At 41.9% G+C, this 23847-nt stretch overlaps 1 long non-coding RNA gene and 1 pseudogene across 1 annotated transcript in view; one reads left to right on the forward strand and one right to left on the reverse strand.

The window, feature by feature from the left end:
- Nucleotides 1-3366, reverse strand: part of LOC121056913 — a 36297-nt pseudogene extending 32931 nt beyond the window's left edge.
- The window catches only part of LOC121056914, a 56371-nt gene extending 32806 nt beyond the window's left edge, over nt 1-23565 (forward strand). Inside the window, exons 3-4 of the long non-coding RNA XR_005813558.1 lie at nt 10410-10583; nt 23013-23565. This is a non-coding gene — a long non-coding RNA (uncharacterized LOC121056914). The remainder of the gene's footprint in view (nt 1-10409; nt 10584-23012) is intronic.
- The last annotated feature ends 282 nt before the right edge of the window (nt 23566-23847 follow it).

Raw genomic sequence — 23847 nt, forward strand, 5'->3', positions numbered from 1 at the left:
AGTCTCACATCTGGTGCTTGGCAAGAGAGCACAATCATGGAGCAGATCTCCTGGAAACTCTGCAGACAGAAATAGAGAGGTGACTGGGGATGCCACACCACTTCATTAAGGACAAATCATGCCTGACAAATTTGGTGGCCTTCTATGATGGGGCTACAGTGTTGGTGGATAAAGGAAGAGCAACAGATGTCACCTACCTGGACTTGTGCAAAGCTTTTGGTACTGTCTCACACAACATCGTTGTCTTCCAAATTGGAGAGACATGGCTTTGACACATGGACCACTTGGTGAATATGGAATTAGCTGGATGGTCTCACCCAGAGGTGTGGTCAGCAGCTGGAATTTTTCAGGAAGATACCAGAGTAACAAGTGATGTTGCTCAGGGGTTTGTGTTGGGGACTGGTATATTTAACATCATTGTTGGTGATATGGACAGTAGGATTGAGTGCACCCTCAGAAGTTTGAGCGTTGACTCAAGCTGTGTGGTGCAGTTAGCACACTGGAGGGAATGAGTGCCATCCGGGGAGACCTTGACAGACTCGAGAGGTGGGTCTGTGCAAACCTCAATGCAGTTCAACAAGATCAAATGCAAGGTCCTGCATTTGGGCTGGGGCAATCCCAAATATGAATATAGGCTGGGTGATGAGTGGATAGAGAACAGCCTTATGGAAATGGACTTTGGGGTACAGGTGGATGAAAAACTGGATAAGAGCCATTGATGTGTGCAATTGCAGCCCAGAAAACCAATTGTATCCTGAGCTGCATTAAAGAAGTGTGGCCAGCAGGCCGAGGGAGGTGGATTCTTTTCCTGTACTCTGCTCTCATGAGACCCCACCTGGAGCACTGTATCCAGCTCTGGGGCACGTGTATCTTTGATGGAGAACCTCTCCTGTGAAGACAGGCTGAGAGAGCTGGGGTTGTTCAGCCTGGAGAAGAAAAGGCTCCAGGGAGACCTGTTAGTGGCCTAAAGGGGGCCTACAGAAAATCTGGAGAAGGACTCTTTGTTAGGGAGCGTAGTGATAGGGCAAGGAGCAATGTTTTTAAACTAAAAGGGGGTACATTTAGATTAGATATTAGGAAGAAATTATTTACTATGAGGGTGATGAGGCAGTAGAACAGGTTGCCCAGAGAAGTTGTGGATGTCCCATCCCTAGAAGTGTTTAAGGCCAGATTTGATGGGGCTTTGAGTAACCTGGGGTAGTGGAAGTGTCCCTGCCCATGGCAAGAGGGTTGGAACTAAATGATCTTCTGTCCCTTCCATCCCAAGCCATTCTATGATTCTGATTTTTTTAGGTGGACTTCCAGTATTTATAAGAGGGATGGAAGTTGGTTAGCAGGGGTAACAGAGCATAGCTGTGCTCGGACTGTGTATCCTGCTTGTCACCTCAGACACTTTCTTTTAACGGTACTGCCAATGCAGAAATAGTATTGATTTTGTCTGCAGAGCAGAAACTTTCTCAGCAAAACACTGAAAGAGGGTGCCTATCACATACCTGCATTTTACCAGGCTGATGGCCTTTCTTCTTCTCACCAGTAACTGCAACTGTTGCAAAGTACTGGATGACATGCTTTGTGACAGTCTTCCCTGCACCAGATTCTCCACTGTTAGAATGAAATATTATTATAGGAAATAAGACACATTTTTACTTTGGTCAGTGTTGTCACACATATTAAAATATACTCACGTGATAAGGATTGACTGATTATCCTGATCTGAAAACAAAGCCACAGAAAGAGCTCTTCAAATGAGATGTGGAGGGCTTTTATTCCTCAGACATAGCTGACTGACTTCAAGGGAAAGAATTATATCGAAACTGTATCACTTTGTAACCAGGTAAGGTGAATTCTGCATTAGTCTGTATGTGGATTTTTGCACTCCCAGCTAGATGGAGCCATCCAAACTATAACGTTAAGCAGTGGTTGTTTATAAGGCTTCCCCACTTATTATTTGCTTTTGGTTATGTACAGACCTTGGATTGAGTATTGTTTAGTTGGAGTCAGATTCTCTGCTATGATCATTCCATATTGTTTCTTCAAATTCCTTATTTTGGCACAATGCTGAATAGCTAGCTACTGCCTTTCTTTCATTATCCAACACTACAGGGTTCTTTAAGATGCCATAGTCAGTCTAATCTTGAATTTTGCCATAGGACTATGGGAGCCATTTCCAACATGCCTTGAGTAGAAAAGCATGCAAGATGCCTGAACTGTTAAGTGTTCCTTGACCAAGCAGCCAGGCTATGTTCTTGCCAAATGACTCACCAGTCAGCATGAACTGATAGGCTTTGTCAGAGATGGAGAAGATGTGTGGAGGGGCCTCCTGGCGCTTTTTGCCTCGGTAGCCAGCCACCACCTCTGGGTTGTACACTGGCAGCCACTTGTAGGGGTTGACAGTGACACAGAAGAGACCTGAGTAGGTCTGAGAGGAAGAAAACAGGCACGTTGGTTTCTGCTAAGCCTGGCACAGCAGGCCTTCCAGCTACCCAAAGGAAGACTGCTGAGGAGAACTCGGAAGGCAGAGGCCAACAAAACTCTGGGAAGACCAGGGCAGCAGAAGAAATGAAATTGGAGGAATGACCTATCACAGAATGGATGAAATCTACCATATGACAAGGAAAGACAAAGGGAAGAAGGAAGAAGAGGAATGATACATAGGATACAAAAGGAGAACATATGCAAGAGAGAAAAAAGAAACAGAGATGAGGAAAGGAGGTGAAAAGTCAGGAATATCTTCAGAGAGATTGAAAGGTGTCTTCAACCCCTCAGAAGCACAGATCTCCTTCTGTTTGTACTTACGTAGATCATCCAGACTGCATAACACTCTTTGAGGTTATACAGCACAGCAGGTTCGTGGAGGTGGGTCGTCATAGCCATGTCCTCAATTTTATCAGATTTTGGAGGGTTCATGGGAAAGACTTCATCATCCTTTACTGTTACAGTCTGACAAAACCAGAGAGAAGCAAAAGGAGAGAAATATTAGCCAGGGAACTTTTAGAACTGGATGAGTTATGTACGATGAGTAACAGTTAATGGCACTTACTGTACCATCATATGTTTTAACTGTGACTTTACCACCTTCTCTACTCTGTATGGTACCTTTCACATACATTTGCTTTTCATCCACTACAAAACAGGCTGCCTTAGCATCAAATGGGCGATTCTGGTCTTCAATTCGCTCCTTCTCAGATTTCCATGAATAGGGAGCAGCGTCTCCAAAGATTGCCATCTCTGCATCTGATGTCATGACTGGAGTTATTCTGGAGGACTTTAGAAGAGTTTCAGATATCCTGTATCCTGTACATTTGTAATTTATATTTATCCAGAAATTGATCATACTCAATGACTAAAATGAAGAAGAGGACTAATCAACCTCAGGCACCTAACCTCGGCGTCAATTTTAAGTATTCACTGAAGAAGTCTTAATAAAGGAAGTTTCTTGTAGACAGGAGTAAGATTAGCGAGTTAAGATTTGTTCTCATACTTAATTTCTAAGTGGAGGCATTCTTCATGCATTTCTGTTTTCTATGTTTTAATGACAAACAGGGAAAGTTCAACTAGTTTCTTTCTGTATCAAGCATGGAAACAAATTGTGAGCAACAATCATCATCCATCTAGAGCCAAACCTGTTTATCATACCTATGAAATATAAAACATTTACATACCAGTGACAAAATTAGCAAATAAAGGAATATAATGTGTAGTAAAGGAAATAATTCAAAGCATAGTGTTACCTAGATAGATAAGTACTTGATATTACCTTTCAAAAAATATCAATGTCAAAGTACCTTTTAGCTTGATTATATTATGTAGGGTGACATCAGTTACAAGTCATTAAAAGATAGTTTGTATGTACCAATACATACCAGACATTCTAGTAGGGATTCTTCTAGTAGAAAAATTTCATAGGAAGGTTTTGTGTTCAGTTTTATTTTACATTTTCAACAACATTTAGTAAAAATTCTTTAATACAAATAGATATTATTGGTTGCTGCAGTTGGAAGGACTGATGTGGATAATTCAAGACTATCTGGAAGCAACGCAGGTGGAAATAATGTAGGCAGAAACTAACATAAACAGAAAGTTCTGCAACCTAGCATAAAAGTAAGGTACAGAAGTAATCAACACAGAGTGCTTTTATGTGGTGCCAAGAAGATAATGAAAGCAGTTCAAATGCATTTGCAATGTTTTGATTTTGGACACATTGATGCAGTATTGCTGAGCTCACCCAGCAAAACCTATCTGCAATAGAATCTGTACCTTGCAGGACTTTGAGAAACTGCATCTCTCAAGAGATTTTAACACCCAGGAACTTCAAAGCACAAAATCTAGAACCATTAACATACTTTGAAATTATTATTCTGAGTATACAGAGCCCAGCTTTTTTTTTAACCTATATGATCCTTCCTCTGAATGGCTCAAGTGAAGCAACATGAAAGAAAGAGAGAAACTATATCACTGTAGCCATGAAAAGGCTAAGTAGAGCATCAGAAAATGCTGATAGGTTGTTCAAAATTTTCTCGGGAGGCACAGTCTGTTAGACTACTGAATCATCTTTGATTTATGCCTTCGTGAAAAGACAGAAAGGCATTCTTTGAATAGATAGTTTGCATTTCCACCCCTTTCAGCACCTCAACTCTTTCAGTGAACCTTTTGTGGTATTAGGCATCCACAAGTGTGGATGGTTCCTTTTGTTACTCTTGTGAACTCTTCCAGTCACTAACCTTCCCTAGAAAACTTAGAAGAGAATCGTTCATATATAAGTTCTTTATGAAGGTGTCTCTTTGTTCATAAACAGTTCTGTCTATCAGATAGGAGACAAGATCATATTGAACTTTGTTCTGTATTCAGGACCTCATAGATAAGCCATACATACATAAGTCAGCATACAGTGCTTGAGACCTTACCCCAGAGGAAACTAAAGGCAGGATAAACTTGAACTCTTCTTAAATTGTACTGTGAGCATCCTCTCTGAGCACAGCCCTCAGTTTCAGATTTCCAGCAGTTGTACAGATGGTAGGGGATGAATTGTAATTGTCTACAAGTCCCAGAATACCAGTTTACATGACAAAAAGACATTACCATCTCTGTGTTTCATGCCTTCTTGGCTAAGCTTGAATATCTGTCACTTTTCTTTCCCCATAACTGGGGTATTTCCTACCAAGATCTATGAACGTGCTCCTACTGATTAAAACATATCCTTTGCAGTTAACCAGGTTCTACAACATAGTCCTTTGCCACCCACCCCTACCATTGTCTAGGTGAGCTACACTTATGGCTCAGGATCAAACAGCAAAACAACCTTATTGTTAAACCCTTACCTTCAGAGAGCCCAGGAGAAAATCTGCTTTCAGTATCTGTGTGGAATGGTTAAAAAAAGGACAGAGAGAGTTAAATCAAGAATTCATTGCCTTGGTTAGCTCTCACTACATATGCCTTGAGCATATGCTCTATTAAACACGTACACATTCTTTGTGTAGTCTTTCCCAGGAGATGAACTGTACACAGAGCCATACAACTCTTAAGCTAGAGTCAAATCCCACAGAAAATCTTGTGTTCCTCCCCACATTGCTGTGATCTGCTGGAAAAAAATATATAGCATCCAGGAAAGGATGAGCTATATTATTAACCCAATCAATTTCAGTTGCCTTCAGAGTTAGTTCTCTGTGCCTTTCACAGGGCTTGAAGGTAGCAAAATTTGTAGAGGGCCCCACAGTATGGCTCTACTTCTGCTACCACACTGAAGTGGGGTGGGTCATTTAACCTTAGCACTGCATGCAAAACATGAACAAGAATGTTAGAAGTGGGGATTGAGAAGAACGTGCCCCTAGATGTTGAATCAAGCAAATTGGACTTACCATGAGATGCTGAGGTAACAAAGAATAAGATTGTTTTCAGCTGTAGCTCTTTATAAGTAACCTTCTGCCCACACAGCATTCAAGTGCTCTATTTTTGGTTAATAATAATTTGCTCTTTAGCTGTAAATGTGTTGAAGCTGTGATCTGTCTCCCAATTACTTAGAGACAGGATTGATTCAAGGTTGTATGGAGTCAGCTGCACTGACCTGTTTTTTTTTTTTTTTTAATGCTCCTCTGTGCCAGGATAAAAGATTAAGGGGCTCAAAGACAGCTCTAATAATGCCAAATAAGGCAACCCTTGGCTCTTGACTTCAGGAGCTTTAAAAATAATTTTTTTTTTTTTCCTAATTGTGCACAATTATTTCTTTACAACCCGTGTTCTTAATGGATCCCATCTATCTTCTCTGTCTATCTGCACATACTGATAGAGAAGGAGGAAGACTTAGTGAGACTGATTTTTCTCTCATTATGTTTGCTTATATCATTGTACAGGGTGCTGACAAGTCTAAGGTCAACATAAAGCTTGGGTAAGGTGACTGCCAGTTTGCGGATCACAAGAAGGATTTGCAGTCCTGGCCTGTAGGACCATTCAGAGGGTTGTGCTTAGTGGTGCAAAGTCTAGTTGGAGGCCTGTAGCTAGCAGTGTCCCCCACGGGTCAGTACTGGGTCCAGTGTTCGCCAACTTATTCATCAACGACATGGACAATGGAACAGAGTGCACCCTCAGCGAGTTTGCTGACAACTCAAAGCCCAGATGAGTAGCTGATACCCCAGGGGGCTGTGCACCATTCAGAGGGACCTTGACAGGCTGGAGATTTGGGCCTAGAGGAACCTCGTGAAGTTCAACAAGGGCAAGTACAGGGTCCTGCACCTAGGGACAAATAACCCCAAGCACCAGTACAGACTGGGAATGACCTGCTGGAGAGAACGTCTGCAGAGAGGGACCAGGCAGTCCTGGTGGACAGCAGGCTGACCACGAGTCAGCAATGTGCCCTTGTGGCCAAGAAGGCCAATGGTATCCTGGGGTGCATTTGGAAGAGTGTTGCCAGCAGGTCAAGGGAGGTGATCCTCCCCTTCTACTCAGCCCTGGTGAGGCCACACCTGGAGTATTGTGCCCAGTTCAGGGCTCCCCAGTACCAGAGGGACATAGAATTACTGGAGCGAGTTCGGAGGAGGGCTATGAAGATGATTAGAGGACTGGGGCACCTGTTGCACAGGTGAGGACAGGCTGAGAGAACTGGGCCTGTTTAGCCTGGAGAAGAGGAGACTGAGGGGAGACCTCATTAATGTATATAAATATCTGAGGAGAGGGTGTCGAGAGGATGGAGCCAGTCTCTTTTCAGTTGTGCCCAGTGACAGGACGAGAGGCAATGGACACAAACTGAAGCACAGGAGCTTCTGGCTCAATGTGAGGAGGCACTTCTTTACTGGGAGGGTGACAGAGCACTGGAACAAGTTGTCCGGAGAGGTTGTGGAGTCTCCTTCTCTGGAGATACTCAAGACCTGCCTAGATGCCATCCTGCGCAAGGTGCTCTAGGTGATCCTGTTTGTGAGGGGGTTGGACTAGATGATCTCCAGAGGTCCCTTCCAACCCTGCCCATTCTGTGATTCTGTAGGTTTACAATATCTGAAACTTGCAGGCATACTCCAGGGCCTTGATATTCTTCTTGTAGTGAGGGACCCAAAACTGACTCGGGGTGCGGTGTCACCAGCGCAGAATACAAGGGGATAATCACCTCCCTGGTCCTGCTGGTTACACTATTCCTGAAACTATACTATAATGTACTATAAACTAATTATTCCTGAAACACTATAACTATCTTGTTGCACCGCACAGTGTTGGACAAGTGTCATCACCATTGACATCTCCCTGTAGTGAGGATGTCTTACAGGGGTAGAAGGCCAAACATGAATGCTTGGCTTTATTTGTTGTCTCTAAAATTTTGGTACATATGTTGAACAAAAGCCCTTTCCCTTTCCCTTTCCCTTTCCCTTTCCCTTTCCCTTTCCCTTTCCCTTCCTCTCCCTCCCCCCCCCCAACCCCCAACCATAATTTTCCTTGGGTGCTTCACCCTGATCTGTTACACAAAGTATTCATGCCCATATGCTTCACTTGATGTTCCTCAGGTTCTTAGTTCTGGGCATTATGTAGTTTCCGGTCTGCAGCCCCTACTTAATTGAACCTATTTATTGCTCCAAATTAATCTAGGAATCACAAGTAAAATTTGTCCCCCCCCTTTTTTTTTTTTTTTTGAAATCTCCCACTCTCTGCTTATACTCTTTCCTCTCATGTCTGTGTGAGCTTGCCATTTCTACAACAGACAAATCATTCTCTCAAGATCTCATGCTGGAGGTGCTGGTTGGACCTATCTTTGACACGGCGGGACTAGCAACAGTGATAGCTACTGGATATTAGTTATGCAGTTGGTGATGTGTGGGAATGATAGTGTCTTCAAAGTGTAGATATCTGTTATCTTGGGTGCATAAATGTTGATACAATAGGGATGAATATCATCATTTGCTAAAAGCTTTGACTGGGTGATGAGATGCAGTTGAGATTAATTGTTGTTAAATACAGGGATGTCTAAAATGGTGCGAGTTGGCTAGTTTTAGATAAATTGCATCCCATATTTCTGTTTTCTATTCCTTTGTCTCATTATATGAGCACAAAATTAACTTAAGCAGGTGTGACTGAAAACTTCTAAAATCAGCTGCTTCCTTCTTCTCACCTCCTCCAGTAGCAAACATAAATATAATTCCTTCCTCTTACATGGGATACTACAATGAATAAAACCTTCACACGAAAACAGCAGAACAGCCATATTGTGTCCATCAAGGCAATTGTTCTGTCCCCCGCCATGGCCAAGACAGATATACAGGAAGAAATATAATTTAGTGTTGCTTACTCAGAGTGCTCTCCCAGCCTGCAAAAGCTAAAGGTTCAAGGAATCCCTGATCCTGATAATATGCCTTTGTATTAAATAGTTTTTGATGGATTTCTTCAATGAATTTATTCTGTCATTTTTGTACTCTTGTAAGCATTTAGCTTTTACAACATCCTGTGTCAATAAATTAATTGCATGCTTGCAGGGCAACCCCTTTCATTTGTTCTGAGTCATTCATCTGAAAAATGAATTTGCATCATCTGTAGTGAAACATTATTTCCTTCCTACCTCTTTTTCTACCCATATGTTTTTATACAATTCCTAACTCAGAAATGGTTACACTGCTTTGTTCACTGTTGTTGTCCTTCTCTGAGTCTTTGTCAGTTCATTTACTTCTTTTTGGGTTACATGTAGCTAGAACTGGAAGTTGTGGGTGCATCATGTGTTTATACAGTCATGTAATAGTTTCTCTTTGTGCTCTATTCATATCCTAATAACATCTCTCTCCCCTGCACACCCATAAATAAATCCCTTTCTGAACCATTACCAATCACAGAAGCTGATGTATTCAGAGAAATAGCAAAATCTCAGTGACCTCTTTTTAGTGGTGACATTCATCTTAGAACCTGTTTTTTGTTTGTAAACATGGGATTATTTTTTTTCCATGTATGTTGATTATCAACATTAATTTCACCTGCACCTTTATCACTCAGTTACAATATAGTTGCAGGGAGGAAAGCAAAGAATGAAACTCACCAGCTTTTCTCTTGAAACTCTTCTACTATGAAGAAAAAAATCCTAAATTAGAACAAACAAGGGAGAGACAGTTAACCACAGCTCTGAAGGATCACCAGTGAGAAGGATTCCTAGCTGGCAGTATATACAAAGAGACCTACAATAAAGTTTAGCATGTAGACCTTTCCCCCACAGATGAATTTCTTAACCATCAGGTTAGGTAGAAATCCCTGCTTTTCTCTCTGTGTCCCAATCATTCCTATAGTCCACCACCCCACCCCACCCACCAGTGAGAATAGAACTTTAGAAGGAAAGTTCCATTCCCACATAGGTACATGCACACACTGGGAGCTTGCTGAAAGCTATATACCTATGGGAATGAGAGCTTGGGATCTGAATTCCTGAAGTGGCAGTAGAAGTTGATTTGTTGATTTCAGGTCTCTCATAGCTTGGGTAAATTCTCTTACCATTAGATTATTTTGTACTGGAGATGAGGGGTGAAAAAGTGTTATCATTACTTCATCTTCTCTTTATTTTAAAAGCAATAAAAAAAGTCAGAAAAGGATTTTAACTTTAGAAACCATTAAGTCTTATTATGTTTTCAGTATTTGCTCAGATCCCTATCCGGAAAGAGATGTATTTTCAGATGCATTGTTGTCATTGTTTCAGGTTGGCTAGGGAACATCTTTGGTATATTTACACAGTTCTTGGCTGTTTGTTTTATCCCTTTCCCCCTTCAAATCTAGTTTAAAGCCTTATCGATCAGCCCTGCTAACTCCTGGGCAAAAATCCTTTTCCCCCTTCTGAGAAAAGTGCTCTCCATCGGGAGCCAGTATTTGTGTCATGTAGACCTTACCATGATCAAGAAACCCAAAACTACATTGCCAGCCTCAGAGCCATGTATTGATCTGCTGGGTCTGCCTGTTCCTTTCAGTATTGATCCCTGCTACTGGAAGGATGGAGGAAAACACTACCTGTGCACCTGATCCTTCAACTAATTGCCCCAGAGCCAAGAACTCCTTTTGATCACTCTTGGACTTCTCTTTGCTACCTTATTACTGCCAACATGAAAAACCAATAAGGGGTAATAATCAGAGGGACATATCAGGTAAGTGACTTTCCGAGCGATGTCTCTTACTCGAGCCCCAGGGAGACAGCAGACTTCACTATGGGTCGGGTCTGGACGGCAAATCGGGCCCTCTGTTCCCTTCAGAAGGGACTCCCCCATGACAATAACTCTTATTTTCTTCTTGTTGGAGGTTGTTGTGTTGTGAGGGGTAGGCTGACTTGCCCCCAGCAATGCCCCCAATGGGGATGGACCTTTGTCCACATTGTCTTCTGCTTGCCCATCAAGTTTCAGTTCATACCTGTTGTGCAGGGGCACCTGGGAAGGTGAGGTAGGCAGTGGGGAGGTTCACCTGCTGTGCTGAACTGGAACCTGCTTCCACTCCCCCCTGTCTCTTAAGTCCCCTCCCTCTGCCTGGTGGTGAGGGGGTAGGGGAACCTTCATTTCTTGTGTACTGGCTGGCTGAGGAACCTGTCTCAGGGATGGCAGAGCTCTGCCACACCAGATCTCCCTCTCTGACTCCCTGATGCTCCTCAGCCTACCCACCTCGTCCTGAAGTTCTGCCACCAGGTGAGGCAGTTCTTCAATGTGGACACCTCCCACAGCTGTGCTCACTCCTCCCATCCTGTACTGCCCTAAGAGTAGTGCACACCTGGCAGCCTGACACACCTGGGTGGCAGCATGTTCCCCCTGGAAGTCTGTCTGGGAGGCTGCATCAGTTGTGGTGGGGGTTGAGCTCCGTGAGGCCACGGCCACCTGCTGGGTGGATACCATTGCTCCCTGGTCAAGCTGGCCAAGCTTCAGTGTCTTCCCTGCATGCCCTGCCTTGGTTTAACTATAGGGATAATGGAATGAAGATTATTCTCTGTCAGAGACTATTTATCTTTTAAATCTTACTCATCTAATTCTTATGTATTGAAAGTGGTTTTGCATTTTCTCCTTGGTCACTTTTTAATTAAGCAAAGTCTTGTGGCCTTTTTTTTTTTTTAAAGTTGGTTGGTAACAGAAGTGCTGAGATACTATCAGGCCAACTCCTGTTCTTACCCCTGCCATCAGAGTGGTTCCAAAGAGTGTTTATCAATATGGTGGTAGGTGCTTTATATATAAATATATATATATACATAATATACTTTTTAATTAAAAGTGACTAAGTGACATTATATGGTGAAGAACCAATCCTTTCTGAAGGCACACCCATCTATTGGTGAGTCTACACATATGGAACCATTTTAAGACCTGTCAGTCAAGCAATTTTCAATATGCATAGTGTGTGCTGTGTTGATTTTATGGTGTTCTAGCTTACCAAAACACTACAAAGAAATGAAAGCCAGTAAAAAATCTGTGTACTCTTAGCATCATTACTTTTAACAGGAAAGTGTATAGCCTTATAAACATCAACACAGTTAAAGCTATCTTAAAAAGACAGTACAAATGACAGTAAGTGTATCAAGTTTAACATATCAAGTATTTCAAAGTTTGCCTCAAATCTATATCAACAAGATTAGACTGCTATTTACAATAGGTGTTACAAACATTTATAATATTGATTTAATTTTAAGCTACTAGCTGCCCTCTGGATGTTCCCTAGTATCTCAAGAACCTCTAGTATCTCTAGAATCTCAACAAAATCATTATTAATGATGCATTTGAAATAAAATACCTGCTTGTCAGATTATCAGAACAAGTTTTTTTTAGAAGTGTGCAGAAAGAAGAAGAGAACAGCTGTTATGGAAAAACCTCCACTTGAGAAATGTCTAAGTAGACTTGGATTCTCCAGTTTGAAAAAGATTAATTGGAGAAAGTAAAATAGAGAGGTCTAAAAAACCCTGAGTGTCATAACATTCAATGTCTTTTTAATGCAATAACTATAAACCAGCAAAGGAATGTAGCAGAATGATAATTAAAAACAAAAGAGATGTGATTCATTGCCACAGGTAGTGGATGTCACCTGTGCAGGGTAGCTTACTCCAAGAGTTAATAGCAATGATTACCTCAAAGGCACACATCTAGAATGAAAGAGAAGCAATAAAGATCATCCTCCACCATGGCTGGGAATTCATAAGTTATTAGAGGAGGGTCTGGGTTCATGAAAAACAAGGGTATGCAAGACATGTAAATGATGAGCTTCAGGAAGACTAGCAAACCATGTCCTGGTCTGTGCATATGTAACACAGCCAAAAGGAACTAGCTTTATAGGTGACGGCAGTCCCAGATTTTTGCTTGCTGCCAGTAGATAAAAGGACCTTTTAACTAGACCTCTTGGGTTTTAACATTCATTCATTTACTTTTCTTCACAGAGTGTGAATATATGTAAAGCAGCCCTATATACCCCTGTACACCATTTATTCAGCAAAGGAACAGCATGGTGTGTACTCCATAACTGCTGCTGCTTTTTGTTTTACAGAGCACAAAGTTGTTCTTTAAGAGGGTTCTCCATCTCCTGGTTATATGCTGACACCAGTGTTATTTACAAAAGAGAGTGTCCCCTGTTGATAACTGTCAAACAGGCAACTGTGGAGCCATTACACTGAAGGAAAAAGAGTATACAAAGACATGGAAAGGTTGCATGTCTGGGCTTTGAGCATGCTGACTTTTTGAGGCATCCCAGTAAGGCACCAAGGAGCTAAATAATTCAGGAGTATAGATGTCTACCTTCCTTCCTATTGTATGAGTAGGGGAATAATATTTCCATTAAACTAATGAAATACAGAAGACTTTTCTTGTGGCTAAGTAAAAATTTCCATCTCTAGTCAGATATGCTGAACCTTCAAAGCTTACTTAGGTTCAAAAACCAGTTAGACAAACTATTGTATGTAGAGACTTAGAAAGCATAATGTACCAGGAAGATTAGCTGAAATAACATTTTAAGACAATTCAGGTAAAAATACCAGGTACATCCTATAAACACTTTTATATCTATGCAGGTATAGATGTGATATTGATGTGATTAATCTATTGTCCATCTTGCTTGATGGGTTGTGGTTCATATACTTATTTTCACATGTTCTATGCAGATATGAATTTATCCAAAGGATAAGTATGGCTGGAGTCTTTTACAGCAATTTATCTGTCAAGAAAAATGCTACACATCTATTATGCCAGTTCTTGAACACCTGTCATACCAGCTGATTCATCTGCATGGTTTCTGTAAAATTCTTCTGTTTACATGGGTTGTTAAATTCATCAAGGAAACAGCATCTTCATGAGTTCTCATAATTCTGGCTTTGTCAAGCAATATGTAAAATGTAAATGTAGGCCTATCTTGGTAGCTGACAGGTTAGATACACGAACCACAACCTGTACAATTTGTGCATTTTGTTATCTTAGAATTTTTTTGCTCTTTATGGATAAGAGTGTTTGTTTTCTCTATTCATGTGCTTCCAGCAAGACTCCTCAGTTAACTGCAGTTAGTGCAGGTTGCAACACACCTGTTCACAGAACTAAATAAATTTGATCATATTACACTTACCCAGTATCTTTTCCATCAGGTGCTCATGAAAAGATACTTTTCCTAGAACAAGTTGTCCTGTGAAGTAAACCTGCCCACACTAAGTCCCCCAAACAGTTGATAACCTGGTATATCTGTAACTGACACAAATTGGTTGGGTGGACATTTTGGTCTCATCCAGTGTAGCTATTCTCAGTGCTCCACAGTTAGTTGAAAGTTAGTTTGCTATATCTGCAAATATATATTTGTTCATCATGTGATGTTATAATCTAGCTTTCTGACTTTTTATCACTGCATCTTAACAGGTTATTATTCTGTCAATATTATTGCAGTACACCCAGAAGAATGAAGGGGAAAAGAGTTTATCCCGTAATTGTTCATTAGGGGGATAAACCCTGTTCCCTATGCTGTAAATCGTGTTGCAGTTATGTGGGACTGGTTCTGGAGAAAAGCAAGAATAGGAGTACCTTCCACAGGACAGAATCATAGAATCATTAAGGTTGGGAAAGACCTTCAAGATCATCTAGTCCAATCATCCCCATCCACCAATACACCCACTAAACCATGTCCCTAAGTACCTCCAACCTTTCCTTAAACACTCCCAGGGACGGTGACTCTATCACTTCCCTGGGCAACCCGTTCCAATGCCTAATCACTCTTTCTGAGAAGAAGTGTCTCCTAATTTCCAGCCTGAACCTCCCCTGGTGCCACTTGAGGCCATTCCTCTAGTCCTATCACTAGTTACCTGTGAGAAGAGGCCGGCCCACAGCTCCCCACACCTTCCTTTCAGGGAGTTGTAGAGAGCAATGAGGTTTCCCCTGAACCTTCTCTTCTCCAGACTAAACTACCTCAGTTCCTCAGCCGCTCCTCATAGGACTTGTGTTCCACAAAATGGTCGAGTTCTCTATTTTTGGTGAAGTCAGGAGGGGACTCAGTAAAATTGCGACCTTGGACTTCCTGAGGGCAGACTTTGAACTGTTCAGGACACTGGCGGGGAGGGTCCCTTGGGAGTCAGTCCTTAAGGGCAGAGGGATCCAGGAAGGCTGGATGCTGCTCAGAAAGGAAGCCTTCAAGGTGGAGGAGCAGGCTGTCCCAGTGTGCCGTAAGTTGAGTCGTTGGGGAAGAAGACCGGCATGGCTGAACAGGGAACTTTTGCTGAGTCTCCAGGAGAAGAGTTTATGTCCAGTGGAAGAAGGGACAGGCAATTCGGTGAGAGCTCAAGGAAGTTGCTAGCATATACAGGGAGAAAATCAGAAAGGCTAAAGCCCAGCACGAGGTCAACCTGGCTGTGATTCTCACTGTAATTTAAAGCCACGGTAACCCCCCAGTTTTATTTCATAATGTCCTGTTTATTGAAGCCTTTTAGCCAATTGTCTCCTATTCCATGGGCAAAAGAGTGAAGATTCCTCCATAGCTTTTCTCAGATTTTTTACATATTGCACGTTTATTTTAGGCTCGAATGAAAAATGGTGACAGAATACATGCATATTCATGGAAAGATGCATCTTATATGTTTCTGAACTCAGCAAGTGTTTCTGCGCTTAAGAGAAACACATGTATTGACGTATGAAAATGAGTCAGCATGACTTTAAATGACAATTTTTAAATAAATGTTGAAAGATAATTTATGTAAAGAGAAAATATCTTTCAATTTATGTAAAGAGAAAAGAATATTAATCTAAACTTGTGAAAACTGTATGATACTGCAATGATTTTTAATAATGGAGGATAGGCACTGAGGATGTCTTTCAACTAGCTGTGGAGCACTGCAAAATAGTCAATGATATATATTATTTGGGGTGAAAGGTGATCTCTATCCTAAATTTATCATTCTTTTTCCGTCATAAAGCAGTAATACATACCTTCAGGTTTTTTCAACAGTTGTGAGGTTGGCAGCAATCCATATTCTGTGTAAATTACTGACAAAAATTGCTTATCACCTGTTGGACTGTGGGGCTATTTCACACTGAATGCCTTATTTCACCTTCTGCCTTTCCTGAGGCAGCCTAATTAGGAAGCACTTCATTACTAGACTATCGTTTATACCTTGTCATTTTGAGGGCAACAAACTACCTTCTTCCTTCTTTCTGGCAACAAAAGCAGAAGCAAAGGCAGAAGAAACTGGAACAACACACTTGGCTTGCTCCCAATTACTGTCCTCATATTTCTACTGTCTCTGTGTACAAGACCAGTTCATATTGCTAACTTGGAATGTTATCTAGTAGCAGCAGAGAATCAAAATGATGTTGGGAAGAACTGGCTTGGTTTCCATGCCAGAATTGTTAAGCTAATAAAATGATGGTGATTGTACATTCTGCCTGTTGCCAAATAGACAAAATGAATAGCAACAAGTGACCAAGACCAGACGGGATGAAACAGCTGAACCATTGACTGTGATGTGTGAGCTTTTACTAAAACTACATTGCTATTGGATGTATAGAAATTGTCTAGCAGAATGCCAGTTTTAAAAAGCATTTCAAGGAATGGTGGTTCAGTAAACCTGGTGGTTGCACTGGGAAAACAGTAGGAGCTAATAATGAATATAATTTGAGGACTCACTGGGAAATCATAGAAATCATTGAATCATTAAGATTGGAAAGACCTTCAAGATCATCTGGTCCAACCATCACCCTACTACAAACGTTACCCACTAAACTATGTCCCTAAACACCAGGTCCAACCTTTCCTTGAACACCCCAGGGATGGTGACTCCACCACTTCCCTGGCAACCTGTCCCAATGCCTGAATGCTCTTTTGGAGAAGAAATGTCTCCTAATTTCCAACCTGAAACTCCCCTGGCACAACTTGAGGCCATTCTCTGTAGTCCTATCACTAGTTACCTACAGGAAGAGACTGATCCCCAGCTCCCAACAACTTCCTTTCAGAGAGTTGTAGAGAGCAATGAGGTGTCCCCTGAACCTTCTCTTCTCCAGACCAAACAACCTCAGTTCCCTCAGACGCTCCTCATAGGACTTGTGTTCCAGGCCCTTCACCAGCTTTGTAGCTCTTCTCTGAACATGTTTCAGGGCCTGATTTCATTTTGTAGTGAGGGGCCCAAAGCTGAACACAGTACTTGAGGTGCTGCCTCACCAGAGCAGAGTATCACCTCCCTGGTCCTGCAAGCTACACTATTCCTGATACAAGCCAGGATGTCATTGGCCTTCTTGGCCACCTGGGCACACTGCCAGCTCATGTTCAGGCAAGCATCAATCCTCACCCCAACATCCTTTTCCTCCACATAGCTTTCTAACCATTCTCCCCGCAAGCCTGTAGCATTGCATGGGGTTGTTGTGGCCAAAGTGCAGGACCTGGCACTTAGCCATGTTAAACCTCATCCCACTGGCCTCTACCCATTGACCCATCCTGTCCAGGTCTTTCTGCAGGGCCTTCCTACCCTCCAGCAGACTGACACTTCCCCCCAACTTGGTGTCATCTGCAAACTTACTGAGGATGCAGTCAATTCCCTCATCCAAATCATCAATAAAGATATCAAGAGGATGGGCCCCAATGCCAAACGCTGGGGAACAACACTGGTCACCAGTGGCCAGCTGGATTTCACTCTGTTCACCACCACTCTCTGGGCCTGGCCATCAAGATATTTTTAACCCAGCAAAGAGCGTACCTGTCCAAGCCCTGGGCTGCCGGCTTCTCCAGGAGAATACTATGGGAGACTGTGTCAAAGGCCTTGCTGAAGTCTAGGTAGAGTACATCAACAACCTTTCCCTCATCCACCAGGCAGGTCACCCGGTCATAGAAGGGGATGAGGTTGGTCAGGCAGGACTTGCCATTCATGAACCCATGCTGACTGGGCCTGATCCCCTGGTTGTCCTGCACACATTGCGTGATTGCATTCAAGATGACCTGTTCCAGAAATACAACATACCAAGAAAAAAGGCTTTTGTAAAGGAAAGTCATATCCCACCAATGTAGTGGAGAATTGAAAATATGTGCATGGGGGAGAAGCGGCTGGTATTGTCTTAATGAATAGCTAAAAGCTATGTGAGAAAGTATATTTTTTCTTAATGGAGGTAAATGTGCGTGGGTGTTGTTACATAAGGTCGTTCCGAGAAGTGACCCTGGAAGAGGATAGCTAGATAATCATCTCTGCAGATATATGAGAGTCCCTGAGCATGGTATCTGAGTGTCCAAAGTGGCTTGATCTGGCGGAAATCCCAGGAACGGCTTGGGAGAAAGATCACTCTAGCAGCTCTATTTATAGGCTGTATGGATAAGGCTGCATTACAGCCCAGAACAACCCTCCCATACTACCTCAACAGACCTTGTGGCCTCACACTCAGTATACAACTCCACACCACTCCTAAGTTATGTCCCATATACCCTTGCTATCATTCCCTGCAGAGCCTGCTAGATTATGAAACAACTGTCATTATTTTAAGACATTAATGCACTGCAGAGGGGCAGGCGCTGATCTCCTCTTCTGGTAAGCAGTGATAAGACCTGAGGGAACAGCATGAAACTCTATCAGGGGAGGGTCATGCATGGTGTTAGGAAAAGGTTCTTCACCAAGAGGGTGGTCAGTCACTGGAACAGGCTCCCCAGGGCAGTGGTCACAGTACTTTGAGCCTGCCAGAGTTCAAGAAGGATTTGAACAACGCTTTCAGACAGAGGAGTTGATTGTTGATTTGTTTGGACGGTCCTGTGTGGAGCCGGGAACTGGACTCAGTGATCCTTGTGGGTTCCTTGCAGCTCATGGTATTATATGTAAATGTCCAAGTGACTCAGGAGTGATAGAAGAGCGTCAGAAGTATCTTGCCTAGTGCTGACTCCACTGCTTTTTGTAAAATATCCTTTATGTCTGGGACATTAACACTGTGCTTTCCTTGAGCTCTTTCCTATTCAAAGTAAGCAGTAAAGACGTATTGGAGAAGTGACATTCTGACAGCCCACAAACACAAGACTGCTTTTCTCTGTTGTCTTCCTATTGCCCATACCGGCCTCACTTTTCTCCTCTGACCTTGACAGCAGTCAGCTGCAGAGGTGCACAGGTCACTGGGCGAATCCCAGGGCTCTGCTCTAGTGGTGATCATTCAGAACTACTGGTCAGACATCCAGCTCCAAGGCATCCTTGTGGATTCACAGATGAATCCTGTCAAGCTACTCTCAATCTCAAACCTGTCAAGCTACTGTCAATCCCTGTCAAGCTACTCTCCTTGCTATGAAAATATCTTGGAGGATGGGTATAGGAAATAGTGGCATTTGTCAAATAAACTGTATTCCTCTAGTTATTAAAAAGGACAAAGCTTTTTATCAGCCTTTTATTCCATATTTGACAGGAAAGATTGTGGAGCAATTGCCTAAAGTATAGTGCAGACCCTGAAAGCTGGTATGGTGATATTTGGTTTGACAGTGATGATGAGGTCAAAGAGATTGCTGATTCTGAACATAAATTGATTTCCTTGAGAACTTTGGTTAAAACTGAGACTACTGTTGACGATGAAGATGAGATCCGTACTACTGTGTGAACAATTCTATGGTCATCAGCAGAGTTGGTTAAAATACAGGAGAAATTCTCAAGGTGGTCAGGAGAATCAGAAGTTGAGTGTTTGTGTCGAGTTTCTCTTGAAGAAGGAGATTGAATTATGCTGAGTGAGGAAGAAGCAAGAGGCTTTTGGGGACCAGGAGTATTTTTAACCACCACACCAGGAGACCATAATTACTCTATAATTGCACAAGCTGCATACTGGGCAGGTGGTATAGATCCCCAGAAGAGAGAGGAATGACTGGAAATTAGAGCCACAAGCAATTCTGACCTGGCTGTAGCAGTACAGAAAGCAGCCTGCATTCAGGCGATATATGAAAGAGATGAATTCAGGAAATCCCCGATGTTAGCTCCTATTGACCCAGCTTGATTAACCCCTCTCATCCGTGGACTCCTTGATTTTCTTAAGATGTTTGTGGCAAATACCCAGGATTGCATACAAGCTGCTCGCAGGGATGGTGATTGTGGTCGTAGACAAAATCTGCACTCCCCCATTCCCACTTGGAGTGATTTTGAACAAGACATAGATAAGTACGGATGCTGAATGGGCTGGATTAGTTCATCTAGTATTAAGCCCCCAGATCACTCCAGGCAAGTTCGTCAAATCCACACTCAAAAACTCAGATACCCCAAATTCAAAGAGAGGTTCAAACCTAATAAGGAACGGGGTGAGTTGTGGCATAAGGCCCTAGCTTTGGGTGCACCCTGACCAATCTTGCGTGGTGCCTCTATGGAGGACTCCATATATTAGTCCAGTCTCTGGGTAAGAAAATTATTCCAGCTGGAGAGAACTGCCAAACTGAAAAACTCCCAACCCATAAGGAAAGTACACCTTCTGCACTGAGCCTAATTGACAAGGCAGAAGCTTGCCAAAAAACCTCCTATCCCAACAGAGGGCAGTGAGCCACTCTGCTCGGTGGGTATTAGCAATTCAATGGCTCTCTAATGAACACTCTGACCTTATCATTGCTATTCTGTTGGACCTGAAAAATATTGGTAAACTTTCTTATTGACACTGGGGCCCAAATGTCGGTAATTACACATGAGACAGCACAAACCCTGGGCATAACACCTGGTCATTGCAGGGTTAAATTCACAAGAATTGATGGTGTGGAAAAAGATTGCCCCACTGCAAAAATTTCACATAGGAACAAAAATTAATCAAGTCAGAAGTATTAGTCATTGCTGCATATACTAATACTTCATGATTTGACATACTGCATGGGCAAATGTGGAAACTCCCAGATGGAACTGTATGGAGTTTCACGACACATCAGAGGGATTCAGGCACAGTGAAACTGTCTGTTACAAACAGTCATACCCTTACCCCCACTAAAATCACAAATGTTCAGCAATATCTGTTGCCAGCAGCAACACTTACGGGAATTGATGGGGTGGTAACAGAATTGGAAGAAAGAGGCATTATTAAAAGGACTCATTCACTTTACAATTTACCAGTGTGGCCGGCAAAGAAACCGACCAGGCAATAGCATTTTACAGTGGATTACAGATAGTTAAATGCTAACATCACACCTTTGACTGCCGCAGTTCCAAGCATGGCAGAGATAGTGAAAGCCTTCTGTGCATCTACCAATACAATCACCCCAAAGGTTTATTATAAACCAGAAGAACATCCTACAGGATTTTACACTGGCCAACCTGTGCTAGTGAAAATGCCTCACATTGGAATAATAGCAATGGTACTAACTACTCCCAAATATCCCTACACATGGGACTGTTATTTCACCCTCTTTCTAACCCTGCCGGTTGAATACAACCAAGCATATTTCATTTCCTTTTGTGTTCACAGGAATCCTGAGTGAACTGCATGTGGAGAATCACAAATATGCAGTTTGGATTGATAATGCTATGTTATACCCTGACCTTAATGCAATCCCTTTTGATTCGTAGACAAAAAGACCCAAAATGGCCATGGTCCCAAACCCATGTTAAATACACTCAATTATGAGAACACGTGCCATCAGGGGAAACTTAAACTTAGCTACTGTGGTTGTACATGGAGCTGAGGTGTTTCACTGTGACATCTAACCATGCATTGTCATGGTATAGCACAATCACTGGAACACCTCAAAACAAAAAGGACCTAAATCTCTCTACTTTAGTTTTACATGGAAGCAAAATATTTTCAAAAGACGAATGGAGTTGGAATGATTCTCTTAGAGTGGCTGAACTTCAAGCCACTTTAGGCCAAACAATACAAATCAGTTGCCGAATAACTAATGGGTCTATTTAAAATAGGCCAACTGAAATTAAGACAATTTATAATGATTCTTCCAGACCACAAACTTATAGTACTGATTGTAACAAAATAACTGAACCAAATTCTGATTGCTGGCACAATTCTACTTTCACCAAACATATAATTGTGTACTGTCTTTGGGGTTACAGAGGCACAGAATTACTATTTGAATTTATGATCGATACAGCACATCTTCGTTGACTGCAAAGGATAAGAAGCCTCTGACCCCGCAGATATTTGAAACTACCAACTCGGCCTCTCATTAGTCTCTTTCCATCCTCAACACAGGTCCTTACATAATTAAAAATGTGGCACAACAGCAAGTTCTCTTAACCCTAGTTGGTCTCTAAAGAGGGTAAAGCTAGTGCTGCACCACGGGATGCAGCTGGGTTATTGGGAACAGGATTAGGTACATTAATTAGGTATTATTAATTAAGTATATTAAACAGCATTGATGCCGAGGTCCTAATGAGTAGAATAACTGTTACTATGGATGACTTAAGGAAATTGGAACGACCAATAAAATCATCCTTATTGGCCTTAGGAGCAAGTCAATGGCTTCTATCAGACATTTTACCCCACTGGGAACAAATTGAAGAAAATTATCATCAATTAATAGTAAATACCCTTGGAAAAACTCAAGGTGGTATTTCCCTTGATTGAGCTGCATCCAAACGCAGTTATGGATACAGTCTGTAGCAGCAGCTATTATTAGAGAGGGAGAAGGAGGAACTTTACCCACCAAAATTCAAAAATTGATTCGGGATAATGCTTCAGAATTCGAAAAGGAGTTTCAAGCATGGTAGCAATTAGTCAACTTTACCTATTATGCAGAAAGTGATAAAATTATTGCCTTTATAATTACCATAAGCAATGCCACAGTATCCAATGTATATCCAATCATTGCATTAGGACTCAATCGTAATGGAACTACACTTTATCCTAAGGAGCATAAAGTATGGTCCCATCAAAAGGGAGGAAAGTGGCAAACAAATGATGTAAATGCACGTATTGTGCGTGAACAAAAAAGCTACATCTGTGAAAGTAACATGTTCGAAGCCCAAGACATTTATCTTGACACTGAACAAAATATTTGCCACTTTGAGATACACCCTAATGAAACCCTTGAAACTGTACTTGTATATATTGGGAAAGGCTATATTTGCATGAGAACCCATTGTGATTCTATAGTCATAGATAATACTATTGTAGATACCAGTAATCACTCTAATGTTTGTTTTTGTAATTTTACCAAAATTCTAGGATGCAATTTTAGTTATTCAGCTCCTGTCATCTCTTACCAACTTGTTACATTCAATTATATTCCTCTTCATGATCTGCTGCCTACTCCTATTGGAATGAACCTTGAAGAAATTACTGTTACATGATGATTTGAAGCAGTTGATGAAACAAGTTCGAAAAAATGGACAAAAGACTATAAACACCGCTGGTGTGACACTTTGGATGGTTGCCAACTACCACAGGAATCTTCAACAAAATGTTTCACCCTGTTGTTTTGTTAATACTCAGTGTATTATGCTTTATACTAACAATTAGTTTATATGTTAAACTTTGGATTATGATGAAACATTTAGTATCCCTACACGATATACATACACTCGATAATCCTCATCCCGAGAATGTATGTGATATAGTCGACACATTCCAAATGTTGTGAAGCTTGAGTGACTATAGTCATGGGGTAGATTATGTGGAGTAATTGCCTAAAGTAACTAGGAAAATTAAACTAATATTCACATTTTAAAGAAAATGTACAGCACTGAAGAAGCTTTCAGGGTGGAGTGTAGCTGCATTACCTGAGCGTTCCCTGGGCTTCCAACCTTAGATGCTATTGCACTAGGGGAGCCTGGTGTGCTGACTCTAAGGAACAGTACAGAGCATAGAGCAGAGTGGAGATACCGTGGCTGGGCTCTGTGGGAATATGGGAACTCAATTGTTCTTGTGCACACCGAGACCAATAAGCTGCACATTTGCTACCCTGAGCCAAAGACCTGTCATGTTTTTGACAAAATGCTGCACTCTAGTGAACTTTTGATAATATAATATCATTATAATACCAAAACACACCTCCATCCCA

Source organism: Cygnus olor, chromosome 18 (genome assembly GCF_009769625.2).
Source record: "Cygnus olor isolate bCygOlo1 chromosome 18, bCygOlo1.pri.v2, whole genome shotgun sequence".
Classification (NCBI taxonomy): domain Eukaryota; kingdom Metazoa; phylum Chordata; class Aves; order Anseriformes; family Anatidae; genus Cygnus; species Cygnus olor.